General features: G+C 51.0%; 1 protein-coding gene across 9 annotated transcripts in view; it reads right to left on the minus strand.

Moving 5' to 3' along the window:
- The window catches only part of ATP2B4 (ATPase plasma membrane Ca2+ transporting 4), a 95,229-nt gene that overhangs the window by 74,671 nt on the left and 828 nt on the right, over positions 1-19,730 (minus strand). Inside the window, exon 1 of one of the 9 annotated variants that reach the window (XM_086693384.1) lies at positions 19,231-19,476. The exons of 7 other annotated variants lie outside the window; for them this stretch is intronic. The gene's annotated coding sequence lies outside the window, so the exon portion shown is untranslated. Of the gene's footprint in view, positions 1-18,832; positions 19,153-19,230; positions 19,477-19,730 lie in introns of those variants that run through there. One more of the 9 variants, XM_086693386.1, reaches the window with a different exon arrangement.

Here is a 19,730-nt window from a genome sequence, read left to right on the forward strand (position 1 = left end):
TAACTGACGCCTCCACCCTTTCCAAGTCTGGCTCTGCACCAAAGCCCCCCAAGAAGGCGGGCGGCTCCGCCCCGGCCAGCTAGCGATTGCTCACAGGGGGGGCAGTGACTCACCGCAGGCCGGGCAGCCCCACTCCCTCCCTCGGGGACCCACGTCCTCCCTCGCGCCACACCCCGGGGAGGAATCTCCACCTTCCAGCCTCAGGACACGGCGGGGGAGCCGGCCAGTTCTCACCCCGCCCTTCCCTTCCCTTGGCCTCCCTAACACCCCAAGAGCAACGCCCTGTGGTTTCAGTGGCTCAGGCGACGACTCCGCACGGTTTCTCCGGGAGAGCCCTGTTCCTGAGCTGCCACGGGCCCGCCAGGAACAGGCCCAGCTCCACATTTTGCCCTGCAGGCAGGCGTCCTAAATGTTGTCTATCAAGACGTGCATGATGTCCGAGGGCAGGGACAAAAACTGGGGTGATTCTGGGACGTTAGCATGAAAGGCACTGTTCACATCCCGCTTGAAGGGAAGGCAGAGGTAAATCCCAGATGCTCTAACACAGGATATTACAGCATATACAGAGTGAATAGTCTCAGTCCTCACTCCTCGGTGGTAGGATGAGGGAGAGGCAAACTGGAGGGTGCCCCACTGACCATGTGGGGAGCCTGGGCCCTAGAGTGGAGCCTGACCTGGTCAGGGTACTTGCGGGAACCACAGGCTTTCCTTGGCTTCACTTCTTCTGGTCAGTATAATTGAGGGGCTTGAGTTATGGCTCCTTCCAGTACTGATGTAATAGCAGGATTCTAGGACTTCTAGTCTTAATGGAATACTGGCTTATCTCCGCATCCTCAGGAACACCTCTGAGCTCTAACAGTGTGCTTTCACACGTGGATAGTGCTTTCAACTTCTCAAACACTTGTATATACATTCCATACTCTCCCCTTAGATTATCATAACGGTCCTTTGTGATTAGAAACCAACAACAAATGAGGAAACTGCTGCTCAGAGGTTAAGGGGCTTGTTCAAGGTCACACTGTTGGCTGGTGGCATGGTCAAGAGTGAAATTCAGCTAAGGGGCTCTTTAAAAAAGTTTTTTTTAAGTTTATTTTGAGGGAGGGAGGGGGAGAGAGAGAGAGAGAGAGAGAGAAAGAGAGAGAATCCCAAGAGGCCCCACACTGCCAGCACAGAGCCTGACTAGGAGCTCGAATTCACAAGCTGTGAGATCATGACCTGAACCGAAACCAATAGTCTGATACTCAACCGACTGAGCCACCCAGGTGGCCCCTCAGCTAAGGGACTCTTAAATCCCTTGAGAGCCCCAGATTTTTCACCTACGTTGAGAGACTCATTCATACTTGCTGGGACCCACCCTCCATCTACAGCATAGCAAGAATCCACTACACCCAAGAAAGAGGGCTCAAATTTTATATGAGCTGGAGAAACAGCCTTCCCGACCTCAGAGGAGTCAGGCGAATGAGGAGGGGCTTCCTCATTCAAGAATCTTCATAAATTGTAACCCACATACTTGTAGGCACTCTATGGTGTACAAAGCACTTCCACATCCATTATCCCATGCGATTCTTGTAATAACCCTATGAGGTATTCAGGACTGTATTATCTGACACATTAAGTAGAATGAAAAGGCTCAAGTTTAGCAGTTAAGTGACATGTGTCATGGTAGCACCCTGTTCTCTTCCTGCGTTGCTGCAGAAGATTCTGGAGGAACCAATGTAAGAATGAAGATCCCTCTACATTCATCATGGAAACCCAAAGCATCTCCCTCCATTTTTCTCATCTATCTTCCTAAGATGGCCTAGGAGGGAGAAAGGTGCATGGATAGATATCTCCCTGTATGCCAGGGGACAGACTAGGGGCACAGTGGTGGGAGCCTTCCCCAGAGTCACACAGTGAGGTGGTACGGGCACATGGATGAACCCAAGACTTCGTACCTCAGCCCTGGAGCCTGCACTGAACACATGCCAATATTCTTTGGCGAAGACTGTATCTGTCATGGAGACCCCCAGGACTCGGTCACTCTTGAATTCATAATAGGCAGCTGGTGCAACCTTTAAAAGGCTGACAATCCAGGCTGTCATTCCAAAGAGAAGTCACCTACTGCAAGCGTCACTCTGTCCTGCCATATACACTAGACGCTGTCTTTGCCCCCAGCCCTGCATTTGCTAATTATCTTAAGGCTGGTGGCAGCCTTCTGTTCTTCTTACCTCCTTCCTCTGTGCTCCTCACTGCTCTCTATTCTTGGATGATTAACCAAAAAGTTTCTTTAAAAAAAAAAATATATATATATCTGTGGATATATATATATCTATATATCTATGGATATATATATCTATATATCTATGGATATATATATCTATATATCTATGGATATATATATCTATATATCTATGGATATATATATCTATATATCTATGGATATATATATACATATCTATATATATATAGCCACAGATAAAATCTACCCAGCCTCTTTTACACACACATTTAAGAGAACGAAGGCAGGAAAGCCTCACAGTTCTTTCCAACCAGAGGCCAGTATGAGAGCATCAACCCAGCGGGCGGAGCCAGCCTCTCGGCCATTAGGGAGTAATTCCACTCAGGTTTATAGGGGGCTTGAATTAGGGTGTTCAATATCTTCCTCCAGAAAGCCTGGCCCTCAGCTGAGCCTGCTGTAAAAGCCACCTTGCATCTATAACTCTCACTTCAAACACAAGTTGGCCCGCACCTCCACGTGGGATCCAGACACACAGAGGGAGGGAGGGAACTTCTCAAAGGCAATTCAAGAGTTGCAAGTTTTCTGCCCTCTCTCTGATCTCTTCATCCCAGGTTCAGACCTCTGCGCCCCACCCAGGCTGGCTCCAGACTGTCCACTTTCAAGGAAAAGGCCTCAGGCATTCGTATCTTTCTTTCTCTTCTAAAATCACACCGACCTTTTGCTTCTCGTTGCCTGCTATTATTGGATTCCCTGGACCATATTTGAGACTGAGTTGTGGTCAGTTCCTTATAACATAGGAAAATGGTCACAATGCAGTCAGGGTTGGGTAGGAAAAAATTAGAATCAAAACCACAATATTTAAGGGTGGCTGGCTGGCTCAGTCAGTGGAGCATGTGACTCTTGATCTTAGGGTTGTGGGTTCGAGCCCCACGTTGGATGTAGAGATTACTCAAAAATGAAATCTTAAATGGGGCACCTGGGTGGCTCAGTTGGTTAAGTGTCCGACTTCGCCTCAGATCTGATCTCACTGTTTGTGAGTTCGAGCCCCACATCAGGCTCTGTGCTGATAGCTTAGAGCCTGGAGCCTGCTTCAGATTCTGTGTGTGTCTCTCTCTCTTGAACCTCTCCTGCTCATGCTCTGTGTCTCTTTCTCTCTCTCAAAAATAAATAAACATTAAAAAATAATTAAAAAAATGAAGTCTTAAAAAGAAAATCTTCAAAAAAACTTGAATATTTAATGTGTCCCCAGCTTTAAAAAGGGTATATACTTACCTACATATATAAAAGAATACAGAGAATATATCAAAATGTTAACGGCTATCTCTGGGCTTACAGACATCTTATTTTCTCCTTTATGCTTTTCTGAATTTTCCAAACTTTCTAGAATGATCTTGTGTGGAAGCAGTACAGAGCTCAGGTCTCTAGAATCTCAGAGGCATGGTTTCAATTCCACATCCCCCACTTCGTAGCTGTGAGACCTCAGATAAACTATTTTATCTCTCTGAGCCTCAGTTTCTTCTCTGGAAAAGGAGAATACGAATGACACTTTGCTCACAGAGTTGTCCTGAGGAGGGGAGGAGGTCATGCGATTTCAGCATTTGGTGTGGTGCCCGACATAGCAAATGCTCAGTAAAAGTTACAGATTTTTATGCATTCCTTTTATAATCGGGAAAGGGGGGGGGGTCTGTAAAAATACTAAAAAACCACTTTGCTCAAAATCCACCATTTGAATTAAAGGACATTGGGAAAACCACAAAAGCCTTCCAGAACATACAGTCTCACTGCAAATGACTGGGACAACATAATCGTCATGTAAACCGGAGTTTAGGTATGTCGTGTCTGTATGAAAAGGGAAAGGTGTCAAATGAGGAATGATGAGTAATTCATGGCTGGGGAAAGGAAGTAGAGATGTTTTTTTAGAACAACACACACACACACACACACACACACACACACACACACACACACACACACACACAAGACTAGATCAGACCGCAGAATAACTGATCAAACTAAAGGTAACGAGCTGAAGAAAAGCATACAAACTAGAAAGTCTGAAGAAAAGATTCCGTGAGTGAGGAAGCAGGGGATGTTCTCCCTGCAGAAGGTAACAGAGAGGCAGGGCTGCCTGGGGCTCGGGCAGGATGACTAAGGAGTTGGGACATGGCCCTGACTTCACATGGGCCACAAGTTTGCTCCCGGTCAGACATGGGACTTTGGGTTCGGGACCACGGACGGGGCGAGTCCCAGGGAGCTCTGAGGTGCAGCTGTTCACAGCAATGGTACAGGAGACAAGCGAGAATGTTCACTCCACCCATCCAAATAGATTGGCCATCCCGGACTGCCTCATGAGCCCTGCCCCCCTTTGTGCCAAAGATACTAATGGAGGCTGGACAGCAGAAAGGAGTGGAATGGGAATTAGCACCATTGTCAAGACTCTAAAATGGAGCCCCGGCCCTCCTCCCACCTCCGAGCCATGGCCATATAGTTACATAGAGTTATACAGTGTTATCTTCCTGGCATGGGTCCTGGGTCTGAGGGGGAGAGAGGTAATGGAGTGGGGAACAGCTGGGCTCAACAATTCTGGGGGGGGGGGGCAAGCAGAATCTCCTGGGGCACTGGCTACTGTTTCTTTTCACACGCCAGTCACCCAGCTTCCCAGGAAGCTCCCACCCCCAGTCTCTGCCACCTGAACCCAGCTAAGCACGAGCTGCTTCCTGGGGCTGTCACCCCATCCTGGGTGCCCTTGCCTCCGCACTGAGAAGCTTTATTTTTCCTACTCTAGGTTTGCAAATTCAAATGCCTAAGGGACCAGGCAGGCACAAAAATAAGCAAACCAGGCTTAGGTGATGGGGGGGTGGTGGTGGTGGTTAAGGAAACCGGCAAACACTTGTCTGAATGGGGCAGGAGTTCCTCAGCTCCTGCTAAGTGTTGCCATGAGGAGTAGGTTGGCCAGTGTCGTCAGCGCTTCTGACTTTTGAGACAAAGCAAGCAACGTGGATTTCTACTTGAAATCTCCTGATTTTTAAAATTTTCGTAACCAATCACAATTAATCTGCAGGGCTGTTTGGTAGGAGGGGACAGAGAATTGGAGAGTTGAAATGTCCCTGAAGTGCCTTTAGGTCAAACTGCTCATGTGACACACGAACGAATCAAAGCCCGGAAAGGTTCAGTGATTTCCCAAAAGCAAGAGAGCGGCCTGATGGTTCCAATCCCAGGTCTCCCAACTTCTAATCTAGAATTCATTCCCCTAAATGCCCCTGCTCGTCACGAGGAGGCCTTTGCAAGTATTCAGGCACGAGATGATGAAGTGTTGAACAGAGATGGCGACCCCGGGAAGGAAGAGAGTAAACTTGGCTATGATCTCGACTCGAGTCTGATGAAAAATTTCTATTTGTTTATTCAGTTATTCATCCATCCATCCAACATTTAGTGATGATCATTCCATGAACCAAGGGCTGTGCTAAACACTGGGTGTTCAGAGATGACTAAGGCAGCACCCCTCTTTCTGAGTAGCTCCCAGGCTGTGAGTGGGCTTGGCTGACGCTGAACAGAACCAGCCAACTGATGGGAGCCTGGCAACCATGCTGTCATAGGCCCGCTCGCATCGACTCTTAGCTAATATTCACATCTTCACTTCCTCTGAAAGCACTCCTCTTACCAGATGCCATCCTCGAGAAACTGGGAGGGGACTGGAGAAGGTCCCCCCATTCCCAGAGGGCCTGGAGCCCTTATGGGTTCCACAGGCAGCAGCAGGAGCAAGGACCAGGACTCAACCCAGGCACTCAGTGCCAAGCCCCTTCCGGCTCAGGGAAGGTATGTTCTTTATGCATTACCTTGGCCAAGCGGCTATCTCATCCCAGCTAAAGTTTCTGTGTGGGTGTGTGCTGGGGAGAGAGGAGGAGCTCCCAGACCAGGACTCTCCTGCCTGTTTATCAAGGGGCCTGCTCAATTCTAATGGCAGTGGGCAGCTGACCTGGGTGACCGAAGAGTAATGGCATCCTCGGGTCACAGCTTCTACAAGCAAAGAGAGTATTGTGGCCTAGTCTGCCCCCCTCCATCAACAAGAGACTTCCCAGCGTTGGCTCTCATAGCACCTACTTCCAGGGGGAGGACTACAGGGCAGGAGCAAACAAGGTAACATGGTCGCTGCCATTCTGCCTTCTTTTCTAGGACTCTTGTTGCGCAAATAGGAAGCACAATCTGGGAACTGGCATCCAGAGGGTAACCGGTCACAGGAAATGATGGAACCCACAGTTGGCCCCTGGGGGCCCCTTGGTGGAGAGTTGCGGGAGGTTGGAGCCTCCGGGCCTTTCAGTTACTGGAGGATAATGGGCTCTGGTCCTTTTATAAATGTACTGAGCCCAAGGGTTAGCAGGGAGCAGGTAGGCAGGCTCATGGCGGCATCCACGGAGACGAAAGAGAAATGAAGGAATGGAAGAGGAAAAATTTAAATTCAGCGAACGCCTACTATGTGTCAGGGGCGTACAACTTGAGAAAATTGAGTCCAGAAAGTCAAATAATTTGTCCACGGTCCCACGGTTGCCCAGGCAGACTTGTATCCAGTTCCACCGGACTCCCCCAAATCCTCACTCTTATAGAATACCATGCTGCTGGGCTTGTGAATGCTGACCGGATGACTGAGGACACAGGGCATAGCTACCAAGAAAGGCATGGGAAGAGATCCAGGATTTGGTAAACTCCAACCCCTGGGGCTGAAAACCCAACAGAAATTAGCATTCTTTTCTCTAGCGATGGAACACCTTGGCATTCCATTTCCTAGTCCCAGGAAACAGATTTTCCAGTGTCAGGGAAATCTCCTCCTCTCCTCACTGGACCAAATATCTTAGGTCAGATGTACCAGACAGGAAAAACAGATGGGTCAAGGGCCATACTTTCCTTTGGACTCCTCCACATTGAGGGACTGTTCCTAATGTCCCCCATCGAAGCGGACTATGAGAGTTGAGTGGAGATCAGAGGCACACTCAGTTGGTCACCCCAGTGTGTTTCAGTGGACAATTCTCCAAGGATTAGAATGTGTCCTTTCCCCCCCTCTAAACATGGGGAGCCCAGGAGTATAGAAGATACCAAGGTAAAATTCACTCAACAATTTTTTACTGACAACTTACCACGGGCCAGGTACTACTCTAGCTGCTTGAGAAACATCAGAGAACAAAGAGATGAAGAACCTTGCCCTCTTAGAGTCTACTTTCCAGCTGAATCAAAGTAAAACAGTTCTTTTTCTTGGTAAGGGTTGCATTATAAGAAGGCATGAGTCTTGGTGTCTGACAGGCCTGGGTCAAAGATTAGCCCAACGCTGGATGATCCAAGCCTGGATGATCTCTGGATGATGATCTGGGAGCAAGCTACTTAACTCACTGGGTGTTAGCTTTCTTATCTGTAAAATCGGGACAATAACATCCTGCAGTAATGCTGCAAGGATTAAAAATAATGTACATTCAATGCCTGGCACGTCACAGAGTTCACAAATGGCAATCTTATTTTTCCAGGCCCACCTGAACCCACAGATTCTGGGAAAACTCGCAGAGTTTGAAAGCAGGGCATCATCTCCACAATGTCCTGGAGACAGTTTGGTTTGGTGAAGAGCATAGTTGGGTTTGAACCCACCACCTGAGGTCAAGGAATGTCCCCTCTAGAAACATCTGCTCCTACCCGTAGCCCCTGTGGAAGGGCGAAGCCTGGGTCATCATGTTTGATTAGTCCCCGCTTCCCTCCAGCAGGTCACAGGTAATTGGAGCAAGGGTGGACACACAGGACCTAAGCTGGAATCTGTATCTCTTGATATCTCTTTGGACTGAGAGACTGGGTTAATCTACTTGGAGAGCTAAGAGGGAAGGTCATATGGATTTGGAGGCTGAACCCACTGCTCGGGTTAACCACGATGGGTGCTGAGCACACGGACACGGGAGCAGAGAAGGGAATGCGTGCAGCCCCGGAGAGAAAGCACAGTCCACCCAGGGGCCACACTTGCCCCCACCAAGTTTTGTGATATTTCTCTGTCAACTTCTAGTAAGGCCCCCTTTCACTCTTTTTTGCTGCTTTGAGTGGGTTTCTGCTCCTGCAACCAGATGATGTCGAAGACGAATCCTGCACCTGTCTCAGAAGGTGGTTGTTGTGACATAATGTGAAAGCAGCTGGCATTTAGTTGACATTCAATAAAGGCTGTCGAATCTCTCCGTGTTCTTGTCAGTCCGTCACTTGGCAATGGAGAGAAGAAATCTATAGATGTTCTAGCCTAGGGTTGGACCTCAGCCTTATGTTATACGAATGTCTTCATTAAGCTGTAAAATGAAGACGCTGTTGACTTTATTGCCTGCTGGAAATATTAAATGCGATCATCCAAGTTTAGTATGTAGCACATGATGGATGGTAGGTCAGACGATTACTTCTACTGTTGTCATTATTATTTAAGATGCGTTGTGTTGGGTCTTGATCTAGGCAAGGAGGGAGGATGTGGGAAGAGCAGCCTCTGGAGTGGGCAGTGAGAGAACAGAGAAGGATGGGCTCCGTAGTGGGGTTAAGGGGCTGGGCAGCAGAGAGAAGGAACAGAAGTGAGCGGTGGGGGATGAGCAGAAGCCCTAGAATGAAAAGCCTTACACTTACCTAGCACTTCTGTAGCCCTAGCACTTTAGTGTTGATGCAATGCTCTCCCTACCCTATTTCGTTTGCCCATCAAAACACTCCATCGGGTAGATCAGGAAAGGTGACAACATATACAGGTTATGGACGGGAAAGTTGAAGGTCAACAGAGATCTGTGTCCTATGTGCCACCCAACTCTAAATCCACTTTTCTATCCTGAGACACCAGGCTGCCTCTGGAAAGTAGGGTGGAGGGGCTGAAATGAGAAGAAGCATGGGAGGAGAAATTGGACAGTTTCTCTGGAAAGTTTGCTTTTTCATTCCAGGGTTTCATTCAGATCCTTTCTGGGCATCCCAGCAATGGGACAGCTCTGCCCCATCAGGCTCAGAGGCTCTAGGATGTAAACAGAGGACTGCAAAGTCAGACAACACGGGGATGCCAGCCTAAGGACCGGATATACAGGCTAAATGACTGCCCAGCTTCAGCATCAGGCCTTGGCCCAGGAGAAGTCTTCTTCTGGCAAAGGACAAGGGCATGTCCTTCACCATCTGGCCACAGGGCCATTGGTAACACGGTGCTGCCCTACAATGGTCCCCAAGGCCCCTCTCAGCTCAATTGTGTATGGAGTCTAGGCCTTATGTCTCTAAAGTCAGGAGTTACCTTTCCCTGTTCTCCAAGGACACAGATTCAAGTTCTCTGGGACACTGTGCCATTCAGGGCTTGCCGTGGGCCCCCAGGCTCAGGACACTTGTCTTTGAGCTGAAAGGAGTGATTCTTAGCCACTCTGCATCCTGGAGACATGACTTCTCCCCAGATCCTCACACAGTGCCCGGCATACGGTTTGTGCTCACTTCATGTTTGTTGGATGAACAAACGAATATGCGAACAAGCAAATGAATGACAGATTGGCTCCGGCAATAACATCAGCAATAAAACCAGCCTGTGCTGTCACATTACAGCGGCCCCACCATGCTGCTTCTTCGCTCCCAAATCAGAGCTCGGCAGCCAACCTGGCCCAGAGGAAGGTGGAGGAAGGTGTACAGGGCAGAGCACTTCCCCTTCAAACTTCCTCTGACCTTTCGGAGGAGTCACACCCTGTGTGAAAGGGCAGGGCCGGGGACACCCAGGCAGGAGGAAGGTTCTGCCCACCCCTTTCCAGGACTTCTGCTTCCGCTCTCAATCACCCAGCTTCTCCCAGCTCCAGGCCCACTCTCTGGGAGGAGCTACGGAAAGTACCAGGAGAAGAGACCCAGCTCCATTAGGAGCTACACGGCGATCAGGGCGGTGCAGGAGAGCTCCTCCTTTGCATTTTCCTCACTGCTAATGACCCAGATTGGTAAGAAGGGTAGCAGCAGTTACAATCATGGCACAGCACTTTTATGGTTTCCGGCATCTTCCAAAGTGCTTCTATCACACGACCTCACCACACCACACGTCATCCCTGGAGTGGCTGGGGTGCTTCTGCTTGTTACTTGGGTAGAGAGACTGGGCAGTGGGGAGGTTGGGTGTTGAGCTGGGTCACGAGTGCTGCACGGATGGGGTCAGAGGCTCAGTCACGGACTTGGAGTGGGGAGAAGTGGGGTCTAACGCTGGCTCAGCATCAAACTATCAAACTCTCCTGGCGTCCTTGGGCACGTAAGTCTCCGGGTTTCAGGTTTCTCACTTGCCAAAGAGGATACATTGGACCATTCTTCCAACTCTGTCCATCTCAAATGCTCTGGCTCAGTAGCACGAACAGCCACCCCGCCCCCCAGCCAAAGCCTGGTAACTGACCTCCCCTGCACCAAGGTCAGAAAGCCCCTGGAAGTGTGGATGCCAGCTGTGTCTGTCCTAGCGATGCTAACAGATGTCATCTGAGTGCATCCCACAAAGAAGGCTGTGGTACAGACGGCAGGCAGGAAACATCAAAAAAGCATCCTAATGGTCCACAAGCACCAGGAGAGCAGGCAGGCAGCAGGCTGCTGCTGAGGCCAGACGCCATCCGGCTGCCACACGGGTGCTGGCTCAGACACAGGCCGGAGCCATTCCAGTGGGGGGCAGCAGACAGCCTCCCTCACCTGCCAGAGCATCTGACTCTCCAGGACGCTCAGTGTCCTCTGCCGTCCGCCGGATGCAGCATCTCAGCTCTTCGTCCCAACCCGCCTCCCCTCCCCCAAGCTCTCCTCCACCTAGCCTCTCTCCTCCTTCAGATCCTGTTTGGCAATCACCTCCTCCAAGAACAATTCCAGGTGAGCCCTGCCAAATTCTGGCCTCCACATTCCTACTCCCATCCTTCAGACCCCAGCATCACCAGGTCATGTGTCCCTGTGCCAGATGAGGCTTCCTGTGTACGATCCTGCTCTAGTCTGCCCCCAGATGGGGGGGAAGAATAGAGTGGATATTCCCGAATTCCTCCTTTCTGACAACCCTCCATCCTCAGCTCCTAAAATATGAGGCAGGGCAGTCAGGGCACAGGAATAGGGCACTACGGACGGACAGCACTCTCCTCTCTCCCCAGGGGCAGCTGACCTGGCCAGTTACCAGAAATGCTAGTGCTGGAAACTCACCCAGAGTCTGGACAAGGGTTTGGCCAATGTGTCTACCTCCAAGGCCAAAAGTCTGGATGGAGAGGGAGGACAGGCTGGCCCAGCAGCTGGCCACATTTCTCCAAACCCAACCCATAGTTCGGATGAAGACCTCGTCTCTCTATCCCACGGCGCTGACTGTAGTCCCTGATTTCCAGTATTTCCTAATATTAATACGAGGCCGAACCATGTGAAATGCCATCTGTAGGTCAAAAGTGGTTGCCTATTGGCAATTTCGTATGGTTCGTGGTGCAATCTAATCACTCTGGGAAAATCATGTTCTCTAGGAGATGGTAAACTCCCCGAAGGCTTGGACCTCTGTATCTCTCTCTAGCCAGTCTTTCTTAGTTTCTGGCCTAGGACATAGCAGAATCTTAGCTTCGGGAGATACTGAGCCAGAACTTCTTAATTGAACATCCAAGGCAGGTAAGGTGGGGAATCTGAGGACCCGTCCTACTCCGAAACCTTAAAAGTGGTTGTCTACAGGACAGGTTCCTTTATGACTCCCCACCTCTGGTCATCCTGGATAGAGGGATGGAAGTTGGCCACAGGCTGCTACCTTGTGCTAGACTCTAAGGTAAAGAGTTTGGTTTGAGCATTGAGAATTTTACCCCTTTGTGGGAAAGGAGTCTTGAATCGGAAATGCCTTTGTCCAAGCTTGGCTTCATTTTACAGTGGGGGAGACAAAGGCCCAGAGACATCACCACCTTAGTCAAGGTCACACAGTAGGCAAGAGTCCAGGTCACCAGTTTTCTGACTCCCAGTCCCATGCTCTTCTGGCAGGCGTGGCAGCCCATGAGAACAAACTCTGCCCTGTCTGCCCCCTTTCAACTTCCTGTCTCGCGCTCTTACAGGCTCCCTAGCAAGACAGAAGGGGAATTGACGAAGGGATCAATAGCCCCCTCCTGCGTGAAAAGAGTCCTGAGTCATGCCAGGGTTTCCAGGGAGGGGAGAGAGAGAGACAGAGAGAGAGAGAGAGAGAGAGAATGGCAGTCCTGTAAAACCTGATCTCTCTCCAGAGCTGGGACCAGGCTGGAAAGGCGGGGGTGGAGAGTATGGTGATCTGGGTCACTGACAGTGCAGCTGGTACACGGTCCTTGCCAAGAAGGGGGGCCAGAAGGCCTTGCTTAGCCCAAGCATGAAGGCTTGGGGCAGGCACTGCCGAGTTCTTTCAGAATCACCGAATTACAGAATTCAGAAGGGATGCGAAAGCTTGGTCAGAAACAGCCTCAGGGTGATTGGTGGATTCCTCCTCTTACAGCCCGGGGCATCCCCTCGAAAAGTAGGTGGGTGATTCTGGAAGCCTGCAGCTCTTAGGCTTCCTCAGCTGGCCCGTGGCCTGGTGAGGAAAGTCCTGCTCCCACCTGTTGCCCCTGGTCCAGCTGGCCCACCCATTGTGCCCCAGCTGCCCCCACCAGGAAAGGGAAAGCCCAATGCTGACAGCAGCAGGGAGAGAAGGAAGCCTCCCAGAGGTAACTACGTCATCAAGAAGGTCCCTCCATGTGCTGTGTGGGGCTGGAGGAGCTGAGTCACTTGCAAACCCCTTTGCCCCTAAATACTTTTGCATAATCTCTAAGCACGAGGATATGCTCCTATAAAACCATTATCATTACTGCTATGACATATTCCACAATTAACAATAATTATATATCATCTCATATCTGTATTAAAAGTTGTCCAATTGGGGCGCCTGGGTGGCGCAGTCGGTTGGGCGTCCGACTTCGGCCAGGTCACGATCTCGCGGTCCGTGAGTTCGAGGCCAGCGTCAGGCTCTGGGCTGATGGCTCAGAGCCTGGAGCCTGTTTCTGATTCTGTGTCTCCCTCTCTCTCTGCCCCTCCCCCGTTCATGCTCTGCCTCTCTCCGTCCCAAAAATAAATAAATGTTGAAAAAAAAATTAAAAAAAAAATAAATAAAGCATTTAAAAGTTGTCCAATTGTCCCAGGATGTCTCTTACAGTCTTTTTTTTTTTTTTAACCCAAGGTCCAGTTAAAGTTTACATATTGCAATTGGCTATTATGGTTTTTTTTTTTTTAATGTTATTATTTTTGAGAGAGAGAGTGCAAGCAGGGGAGGGCAGAGAGAAAGAGAGGGAGACACAGAATCTGAAGTGGGCTCCAGGCTCCGAGCTGTCGGCACAGAGTCCGACGCGGGAGCCCGAACCCAGGAAACGCGAGATCGTGACCTGAGCCGAAGTCGGACGCTTAACCCACTGAGCCCCCCAGGCACCCCTGGCTATGATGTTTCTTTAGCTTCTTTACATCTCGACTGGTTTCTGTCTTCCTGCCCTTCTCCCCAAGCATATCATTTCAGGGCTTCTTTTAATGACCTTCACTTTTTTGAAGTCTCAATCAGTTGTCCTGTGGAATCGCTCACATTCTAGATTTGGCTTTGGTCTCCTCGTCATTAGGCTCCACAGACACACGTTTGGCGAGACTATAGCTGATGTGGCTGCACGTAGAGCACATCAGGAAGAACTCACGCCAGGTGGTCCCACTACTGCTGATGTTTGGTCGCTTGGTTAAGACGGTCAGTGCCGGATGTCCCCGTTGCAAAGACAGGTTTTTCTTTTTGCAAGGAGTAAGTAATCCACCAGGTGATACATTGAGATCAACCTTTGATCTAATGATTTGTGTCACTCATTAGCAAGCCCAGCCTGAACCAGTGACTATATGAGGGGCTGCAAACTAGTACATTTAAAGTTATTGCCTCCACCTTTCATTAGCTGGCATCCCTGTGTGAAGAGTGTTCCCTCCCTGCTCCACTTTCGCTGTCAGAATGGATATCTTTTATTCAGCGTCTTATAATCTATTACTGTTATTCTTTTCAACGTTCAGTGTGTCCCAAAATTGCCCTGTGGGAGCCCCTTGAAGCCAACTCATGAGTCTTTTTGCCATGAGCACATGCTAGCTTTCTGGCATAACATGATTCAGGTGTACTTTCTCAGTCCCAGATTTAGAATCAGCCATTTCTCCATGGAGCACTGCTTCCTCTTAGGGGCAAGTGGTATTTAGAAATAAACATCTGGGCGTGAGGTGTCTTCTGTGCTACCGGGTAGCAGTACTTCTAGACCCTTCCAGTGAACAGACCTGGGAGATACATAAAAAATCACAGGGTTCTGCCTCACCTTCCCCCATTCCGTATTTTTTACTCTCTTCTTCCAGATCAAAACCCTGACTTCCAGAGATGTCAATATACTCATCTGATCTATCCTACAACAAACAAAAAACCGTTTCCAATTTATGATGCCAACCCCATGACCAATAACACAATTAGAGAGTAAAGTTCAAGATTTTTTTTTGGTAGTGCTTTTTATCCTGAGAATATACATTCCACTAAGAGTCAAGGCATTAAACAAAAAGATTACTCGAATTAATTATTTTCTTTGTAGAGGAATCAAATTGATACTCAGGTTCATTGTTTCTGTTGTGGTTGGCTTTAGGGTTTGCTTTTTTCTTTCTTTTGGATCTATGTAACCAGGTAAACTATTTACCTCGTTCAGAAGTCAAAACTGTCTAAAATAGTAGCATTAGTAAAGTTTCATTCCCATCTCTATCTTATCTATCCTGTTCCTATTCACCCTACAGGGAACCATTTATATTAATTTCTGGTTTATCCTGTGTGTGTGTGTGTGTGTGTGTGTGTGTGTGTGTGTGTGTGTGTGTGTTTGCAAAAAGTATTCTGATTTCTCCTGTTTTCTCAACAAAAGTGCATGCTCTATACACGCACTCTTCTGCATCTTGCATTTTGCATTTAACAACACATCCTACAGGGATGCCTGAGCGGCTCAGTCAGTTAAGTGTCCGACTCCTGATTTCCACTCAGGTCATGATCTCGCGGTTTGTGGGCTCAAGCCCTGTGTCAGGTTCTGTGCTGACAGCGTGGGGCCTGCTTGGGATTCTCTCTGCCTCTCTCTCTTAAAATAAATAAGTAAATATTTAAAAAATATATATATCCTAGAAATCACAGCATGCAAGTTCACAGGGCTCCTACTCTTTTTTTTGGCTGCATAGTACTCCACTGTGTGGCCGTACTCCTGTTCATTCAGCCAGTCTGTTAAAGATGGGCATTGGGTGGTTTCCAGTGATTTCCTTTCCTGCTGCAAATATGCCTTAAAGAATCACCTTGTGCATATGTCTTTTTGTATCTGTGAATGTGCACTTTCTGGATAAATTCCTAGAAGTAGGATGGCTGGGTAAATGCATATGTTGTTTTGTTAGATAGTGCTAGCTTGCCCTCTGTAGGAGTTGTACCGGTTTGCACTTTGAGCACTGATTTTGCAACCTAGGTGAATCTTGCTAGAGGTGTTCTGGGCTGAGAGTTTCCCTGAGTCTGAGAGTCCTTGGTCCCACCAGTAAACACACTGCCTCAAGATCCTCTGGTCCTAGTGACCTGGCAGAAAAGCAAGAGCAAAGGGGTCTCACTGATTCCATTCCAGTTCATCATTCTGAACGGTCCCAGAGATTTCTTTTGTATGTGTGTGTGTGTTTATTTATTTTTTGAGAGAGAGAGAGAGAGAGAGAGAGAGAGAGAGAGAGAGAGAATGTGAGTGGGGGAGGGGTGGAGAGCGAGGGAGACACAGAATCCAAAGCAGGCTCCAGGCTCCGAGCTGTCAACACAGAGCCGGACGCGGGCCTCGAACCCACTAACAGTGAGATCATGACTTGAGCGGAAGTTGATGTTTAACTGACTGAGCCACCCAGGTGCCCCATATGTGAATGGTCCCAGAGATTTCTATACTTGGGAAACCAGAGCACAGAGAAGTGATGGGGCTGAAAACTTCAGCCAGAGAGGAGCTAGAGTGGAGAAGAAAGGAGGGAGCCTTGGCCTTTGGTCGCCTAAGTCCTCACCTCCCTTTTCTCTCCTTTGGCCTCTGCACCATCCCACCCGCCACTCCCCAACACAAATTGGTTCGAACCCCTCCTGTGTTGCTCCTGGGGAGCCCTTGGCTCTGGTCCTAACTTGATCCTGCCTGGTTTCCCTCTTCAACCCACATTCCTGTGGGCTGAACACAGAGAACTGGCTTCAGGTGGAGGCAGAATTCAAAAGTCCCTGTCATTTCTCTTTTAATATGTGCAGAGGAAATAAGTCAGTGGAACAAGACTGGCTCATACAAGGGAAAGAGGAAAGAGGAGACAAAGGGATGTTGGAAGAGGAAGCACCAAACATTCCACACAAGCCTTGGGGACTCCAGCCCGAGGGCCTGCTTCATTTCTATGACCCACTCTACAGAAAGGGGAACCGAGTGGGGAAAGGATATCACCCCGTCTGACCGAGTACCATTTGCGGATGATAGGAATGAGCGCAAGTCCGAGGCGCAGGGAACCGGGCTGGAAGAGTACTGTCTGAGGGCTAGGCTGGGGGAAAGACATCAAAGGGCCGGAAGAATTCCTCCACGAAGCCAGTGAGGCCCAGGGTAGAGCATTCTTCTTCAAGGTCAAACCGAACACCTGGGTCAACCTAAGCCAAGCACGACTCTTAGGTCCTGGGGAGCCAGAACGAACATCTTCCTTTCCTCCCTCCAAAGCTTCCTGGATCTGGAAGGCCCCACAAGGGCAGGGCTTATCCATGTCTTTGGGTGCTGGGTCCAAGACAGAGAACACAGGCAAAAAAGAGAAAAAGGGTCCATGAGGATTCCCGGGAGAAGCTAAAGGGTGGCAGTTTCCCGTGGAGGGTGGAGTTGCCGACAAGGGGCAGCTGAGTCAGAGCCAAGCAGCCCCCAGCGCCCCTCTTCCTCTGAAGACCCTCCAGCCAACGATGCTGGGGAAGAGTGAGGCTCTCCAGTTATCATGGCTCAGGGACCTCCACGCCCTCCTCCTCACCGCTTTCATACCTCCGGCAAACTAACTGGGCATTCCCATTTTGACTTCTCTTCAGACACCCAAGATCACAGAAATCGGACAAATCTGACTCAGCCACGCCCTCCCACCATTAAAGTGGGTGCGGGCTTTCCATCGTGCGGCGGGGAACTGAAGCCCACAGGGCAAGCTAGGCAATCGGTCCCAGGATCTCCCCAAATGTCACTTCCTTCTTTCACCAAACATTGCCCAAGCACCTTAGAACGTGCCAGGCACCGCGCTAGGTGCTGGGAGCCCCGGGGCTAAGCCCGTGCCTCCGTCGACTTGCCCTTTGAATCCGGCCAGGGACGCGGAGGAGGCAGCCGGACGGGGAGGGGACGGAGGCTCGGGGAGGCCGGGGGGCAGCAAACCTGAGCTCTGCGGCGGCTCCGAGCGCCTCCCGCGCAAAGTACTCGCAGGAGCGCGGAGCCGAGGGGGCGGGGCCGAGCTGCGGGAGGGGCCGCGACGGGGCGGGGCCGCCGGCAGCTTCGGGCCCCGGGGCCGCGGGTTTGGTGCGGCCAAGGCGGGAAGGGGAGAGAAGGTGCCCCCCGCCGCCCCCGCCCCGCGACTCAAGGCCAAAGCGGGTGGGGGGAGGGGTAGGCAGGCGCCTCGGTGTGCGCTAAATAGGGACCTGCTCCTCAGCGAGAAGCCCTCCCCGAGCCCACCAGAATCTGTCCCTAGTCAGAAAACTGAAAATAGGAAGGCCAACTGCTGGGAGGGTGGGATTATGGCCCCCCGCCATGGAAGGGCGCGCGCGCGGGGCGGGGGGGGGGGGGGCGTTGGTGATTTCGAGGTTGTACCTCGGCAAGATGGTGGCAGGGAGGATAGGGCTCCCCAGAAGGAGAAAAAAAAAAGAAAAAGGACTCCCCTCCTCCGCCCCCCCTTGCCTACAGAACAAGGGCATGGATCTTGTCTTGGGTCCTCGGCCCCTTGGGTCCTCATTCCCTTCTGGATCAGAAGACAAGGGTGCCCTTGGGGTGCAGTCAGATCAATCATCCAACGCCTCAAAATGAAAATTGATTCCTGTTGTTTCCTGGGCCCCCACTTAAGCTCTCCTCCAAGAGTCCTTTGCTTCCTTCTTCCCAGTTTCTAAGCTCCCACCTTTACCACCCCTCCAACCAAACCAGCTGGGGCAGAGGGCAGGTGCTTCCTCTCCCTCCCCACCCCAGACTGACCCCACTGATCTGTGGGGTCCAGGACCCACTTCCCGGAGCCCGCCCCCCATGCCACCACCCCTAGCCAACAGGGAACCAGGCTCACTAAAGCCATCGGAGCCACCACCGCCTCCTGTCCTCCTCCTCCTCCACCTTCTCCCAGCCAGTCCGTCCGGACCCCTAGGCCCCTCTCCACGGCCTGTCCCTGCCTTGGATGACCCTCTCTTCCCTTTCTTCCAGAGAAAGAGGGCCCGGCGCTGAGGGGGCTGAAGCGGGGCTCGGTATAGGAAGGTCGAGAAGGGGCATCTCTGAGGAGGAGCTCCAGGAGGGAGAGGATCTGCAGCCTCCTGCCAGACACCCCACCCAGAGGAGGAGATGGCGCTGTAGCCTGGGATTCACTTCCCCTCCCCCGCCGCGTCAGTTGCGTGCCCGCGATTTCTCCATCTGACATCCCCCCTACCAGGCCAGCCGGCGCCGAAACCGCGTCTGCAAGTTGTTGTAAGTCCGGAAGGAATGCCCGGGGGAGGCGCCTCTGGCCAGCCGAGTGCCCACTCGCTCCCAGGATGCGCAGGCCACTCCCGCGTTCCCCCCTCCCGCCCCCGCTGCTGGAGAGGAGCGGTGGGTCCTTCGCAGACCTGGGGGAGTGGTGAGGCGGGCCTCGCCTTGGGGAGGGTGCCAGCCGGCCTCATCCACCCCAAGAGCCAGCCAAGTATGCGAGGGAGCGAGCGGGTTGCAGGAGAGCAGGAGCGACCAGCCCAGCCTTCATTTCCAGCTCTTCTGCAAGGGCGCAGTGGCCCAGGACGCTCAGGGACCCTCCCAAGGACGCCGGTGGCCAACCCCCAGCCGCCCAACGCTCACCGGCCCCACAGGCACCGGCCTTGGATCTGCAAACTTTCCAACTTCACCCCCTGCTCTTTCCTCTCCTCCGGGACCCGAGATGTGTGGGGCGGTGCCCTCAGAGACACTCATACAGTTGGTTCTTGACGCTCGGCACACACTCAACAACAGCGGGGCGAGGGAACTCCCAGCTTTTTCCACAGCTAATTATAGACGTGAAAGTCTGAGGATGTTTTGCAAGCGGCAGAGAAACTGCTGAGGTTTCTCTACAAAGCTAAAGAAATTTAATTTGTGCACTCCCCTTCCCCATTCCCCTCCTTCTCGGACCTCCGCCCACCCCCCAGTGAGCCCCTCGGTCGGTCCCCACGGCAGCCCCTCCTTCCTGTTGAAGATTTCTTACTCGGTTCTTTCTTTCTTTCTTTTTTTTTTTCCATCTCTCTTTGGGGCTTCGGAGAAAGGGAACAGACGCGGAAAATATTTTTGCAACAGTTTTCCATTCTGCGTCTCATTCCCAAGCCAAG

The sequence above is a fragment of the Puma concolor genome, chromosome E4, assembly GCF_028749965.1.
Source record: "Puma concolor isolate L17-30 chromosome E4, mPumCon1.1.hap2, whole genome shotgun sequence".
Classification (NCBI taxonomy): Eukaryota; Metazoa; Chordata; class Mammalia; order Carnivora; family Felidae; genus Puma; species Puma concolor.